Source organism: Coregonus lavaretus, assembly GCF_964263955.1.
Source record: "Coregonus lavaretus genome assembly, chromosome: 20".
Classification (NCBI taxonomy): domain Eukaryota; kingdom Metazoa; phylum Chordata; class Actinopteri; order Salmoniformes; family Salmonidae; genus Coregonus; species Coregonus lavaretus.
Window position 1 is genome coordinate 23,258,327 of NC_140007.1, and position 5,058 is coordinate 23,263,384.

At 37.5% G+C, this 5,058-nt stretch overlaps 1 long non-coding RNA gene across 1 annotated transcript; it reads left to right on the forward strand.

Annotated features, from left to right (window-relative positions):
• The first annotated feature begins 264 nt into the window (after positions 1 to 264).
• On the forward strand, positions 265 to 3,839 carry LOC311148293. Its single transcript, XR_014614878.1, has 4 exons — positions 265 to 313; positions 405 to 576; positions 710 to 837; positions 964 to 3,839. It is a non-coding gene; the product is annotated as an uncharacterized lncRNA (long non-coding RNA).
• Positions 3,840 to 5,058: the final 1,219 nt, after the last annotated feature.

A 5,058-nucleotide genomic window follows, 5' to 3' on the forward strand; every position in this document is an offset into this window, starting at 1 on the left:
GGTATGTTTTCTGATCAGTGACATGTAATTATAATGGTGACCTGTGAATTGTACAGAAAGGATTTCTTAACACTGTATTTTGTCTTAAGTTGGTGGGCCAGGCCGTGATCGTCAGCCCTTCACCTATGACAGAGAGCCATCTGATGAGGATGTGGAAGCAGCTATTGCTGTTTTGAGACACTCTGCTGATGAAAACACTGTCCGTGAGAAGATGAAAATGACCTTCATATATCGGCAAGCAATGGTCAACGATGAAGCCAAATCATCAGATGTCTTCTCGGTCTTCCCAAGATTTCTGGACACACCAGGACTGGTATGACAACTTAATTCACTGCATCACCAAAAATATCCAATGAAGAATAAGGTAACACTCATTATTTCTGTCTTTGTGTGTTACATTGCAGATAGAACAAGATTTCAGACTTCTGTTTGGTGAGGCCACAGCCAACAAATTCTTGGAGAAGTGGCCAACCACTTTCAAAGCAAAAGTAATAAAGGAAAGCCATGGACTTGTATCCACCACAGAACTCTTGGATTTGATGCGCAATGCTGAGTCAGCTGCTGAAGTTGAGAATGGTATGAATGAACTGTTTTACTTTTTATGTGGATAATGTAGGTGTGCATTATATGTCCATAATGGTGCAAGTTGTGAATAAGAATGTTATGCTACGGCACAATGTTAACCAGGTTTTTATTTACTTATTTGTAGGCTGGGACAGTGACATGTCTGCCATCTTGCTGCTGCTACATTTGCTACCACCATCTGCACAAGGTAGAAAGAGGCCGGGAAAGATGTCTGCATATCAAGCTGTAGATCAGCTCATCAGATTTCAAAAGGTATGCTTAACAGTTGTTTAAAATATATATTCCATCATCTCAATCTTGTGCACAGTTTGAGGTGATCTTATCTATTGTCAGAGGTTAGTCACCAAAACAATTCTGTTGAATGTGTTTTTTTTGTAGGTTGGAACCAGTGTGCAGCAGCATCTTGACAACATCACCCAAAGCAGTCAGCCCTACCTTCTCGCCCAGGGATCCACACAGAGCAGCATTCACTCCTACTTCATTGTGGTTGACAAGCATGCTCTTCCATGCAAGGCAACAGGTTCAGTAGGAGCTTTTGACGAAGTCTTTAAAGGCCATTACGTATTTGGTACGTCATACAGTTCTTCCTTGAGCAGCTTTTTCACTTTTGTGCAAACAACCATCTATAACATCGACATGGGGGAAACAAAGGAGACTCCTAGAGTTGCTGAGTTGCGAGCAAGAATGGTGCGTTAGTTGAGATAAAACTATGAAGTGTTTTCTTTGCAAAAGTGACCATGGAAGTCCAAACAACCTTGTTAAGCACCTTAAGATAATTCATGGGCTATGTACAGGCAGGACTCTTTTTCTGAAATGTGGTCAAGAAGGATGCTCACGTTCTTTTGGTAGCTTTTCTGGTTTTAGAAAACATCTTAACAAGTGCCACGGAGAAAGTTTAGTAGATTCTATAGAAGATGATCTTTCAGACCCTCAAAGTACCGTCAACACCAGTAATATTTCTCATGTTGAAGTGTCGACTGAATGTTTAGAGGCTGAGTCAGAGTTATCTTCGCCATACATTGTAAATAGTTGTGCAGCTGTTATTTCTGATCTAAAGGCAGCAGGTGTTGGTCAAAGTACAGTAAATACTGTAGTGATTTCCATGGAAGAGATTGTTCAAGATATTCATCAGCATGCTAAAGAAACAGTGATAAAGCATGTATTTAGTAATGAAAGAGAAACAGAAATGTGCAAGAAAGTTGAGGCGTGTTTTGAGGGGTTAGAGAATCCTTTCACAGTTCTAAATTCGGAATACAAGCGATCAAAATTTATGACTGCCAAGTGGGAAATAGTAGAACCAGTTGAATGTGTGATTGGTTCAAGATTTGACACAAGACGAAATAAAAAGACTGGAACATATGATCAGGTAGTAGTTCAAGATAAATTCATGTATATTCCAATTTTATCTACACTGCAGTCAATATTTAAAAGTCAGTATTTTGCAGAAATAATGCAAAGCTCAGCTACCAGCAACTCTAGACTGAGAGATATTTGTGATGGATCTTTTTTTAAAAGTCACCCCCTGTTCTCAACTGAGAAGCAGACAATACAGGTCCAGATGTTCTATGATGATTTTGAGGTCGCCAACCCATTGGGTTCCAAGCGAGGTATTCATAAATTGGGTGGAGTATATTTTACTTTAAGAAACTTCTCTCCAAAATGGAATTCTTTTTTGGCTAACATACACCTGTGCGCCTTATTTCATACTCAAGATGTTAAACGATATGGTTTTAGTGAAATTTTTGCTCCCATTGTTCGAGACATTAAAGTGTTAGAGAGCGATGGTATTGAGATTCCATTATACAGTGGTTATGTACGTGGCACTGTAGTACAGGTAACAGGTGATAATTTGGGTTTGCATAGTTTGTTTGGTCTGGTGGAGTCTTTCAGTGCAAGGTACTGTTGCAGGTTCTGTTTAGCAGAAAAGGAGGACTTTCAAACAGAATTCTCTGAAGATTCTTCCAAAATAGTTTTACGCACCAAAGATATGCATACTGCTCACTGTCAAGAAATGGCTTGTAATCCATCCCTTCCGTATGTTTTTGGTGTGAAAAGGTCATGCATATTAAATTCATTGAGGTATTTTCACACAACTAAGAACTTCTCAGTTGATGTGATGCATGATGTGTTAGAAGGGGTTGGCCAGTACGAATTGAAGTTATTATTTCTGTATTTGAATGAAAAACATGTTACATCAGGAGAAATACATTCAAGAATACAAAGTTTTGATTATGGTTTCACAGAGAGAAATAACAGGCCTGTGACTGTTAATTTAAGTGAAGGATCTAATGATCTGGGACTGAATGCAATTCAGTCCTGGTGCTTACTTAGGAATGTTCCTCTTATCTTTGGAGATTTGGTAACTTCTACTGACCAACACTGGGGCCTGCTTCTTTTATTATTGCAAATAATTAACATTATATTCTCGCCCATGTTATCTCAAGGTCTATGTGTATATTTAAAACATTTGATTGTTGATCACCATACACTGTTTAAGAAGTTGTATCCTCAGAAAAAACTTTTACCAAAGCACCATTTTCTTATCCACTATCCCCACTGCATCCAGAAAATAGGGCCTGTACTTCATAGTTGGTGTATGAGGTATGAAGGCAAACATAATTTTTTCAAAAAACAGCTTAAATCGTTTAAAAATATTACCAAAACGCTGGCAAAAAAGCATCAGAATCATATGGCATATAGTTGGCGACTTTTAGTCGGTTAGATATTGGTCCAGGAAAAATGGTGGCTTTAAATATGGTAAAAGGAGGTTCTGAAATTGCTTTGGCAATGCAAGTGCCCAGTAGCATTCAGGTTATGAAGGTTAATTGGGCTAAACATAATGGGTATGTTTATCGCCCACACTTGGTTATCTGTGGCGAAGTTGACTCTGAAGTGCCCTTGTTTTATCAGATTGAGTCAGTTCTGATAATGTGTGAAAAACTGTTACTACTCACAGTGCCTTTAGTTACAGTAACTTTTCAAGAACATTTCCATGCATATGAGGTGATCAGATCAAAGCATGATTTAGTTTTTTTTCATGTCGACAACCTGCACTACCCTAGACCTTTTGACATACAAAGGTCATATGGAGGAAATGACACAGCTCTCCTTGTTGTGCCATATTGCTTTCTCTGGTGAACATTTTTATGATGTTATACTTCTGTCATAGACAAGGCAATGGGTGTACAATGTAAATTCACAGACATTGAAATTATACTTTTTTTTTTTCAATAAATGTGGGTGCTCTCATCTTGTATTATTGTGCTTTGTTTTATTTGATAGTATTGATATTTCTATAATTCAGTAACACTACATCATATGATTTAAATTAAAAAAAAAAAAACACTAGAGAAATGAAAAGTAAATATCATTACACTTTAAAGTGTCATTTTTTAAAGTAAAATTGTAGTTGACTTAACTCTATACAGTGTAATCATATTACTCTCAACAGTGTGATTAAACTACAGTGTTAAATATTTTGACACATTTCATTGTTATTTTTTACACAATATGGAGTAGAATTAACTCTAAAAGTTTTACACTGACCAAAGAGTACATTTTACACTGATTTTGAGTGGGACCAAATGTTATCTGAAACAGAGTTAAATTCAACTCGATAGGAGTTAAATTAACACTTCTGTTTTTACTGTGTACAGTGACAACCTCTGTCCTGATGTTCTCTCAGGCATCTTCACAGCTTCAATCAGGGCAGTCTACTACTATCCCAGACTGTAGCTTTAAAAGCGTTTTGTTTAGAGCAATCTTTGTATGCCTGTATAGATGCAGAGGTCAGAAGAAAGACTACACAATAAGTGCAACAATGACTAGGAGACAGACTAACAGGACTCCTTGAAATGGGGTGCTGTCATGCAGTACACTGCCAAGCAGAGGAGAACAAACTCCTACGGATCAAAGCACATCAGAACCCTAGACGTGCCCACCTTTACCTCGACTTCAATGAACATCCGATGTTACTGCAACAAAGGCCCCAGAGTTTAACCTGATCACATGACCTTACCACAAAAAACTCTGGGCCATATCTATAAATTAGTTCGTCAAATGGCCAAAATCTCAATAGCTAGTATAACTAAAGAGACACTAGGCATCAATAGTTCCAACGTATTCAGATAAATACCCATATTCACTATTTTTCCCTCTGGTTTCTGATGTAACATGTACCTCCCAAAATAAAAATACTGTCGTAATATTGTCATTGTTGTAATATCCAATGGTTTTCAGAAGGTAGCAGATATTGTAGTGACCCTCAATAAACCCAGATTGGTCAGCCATACAAAGTCAGGCATGACATGTGCATATCAATATCATGGTTAATTCAAATGATCACTCTTCCTTAAGATAAAGCATGCCTTTTACTACTCAGTAACATATAAATAACTTTACTATATGCAAACATTTACTCGGTCTGATAGGTTCCATAAAAGCAACAGGCACTTGAAGCACTAAATGAATGCA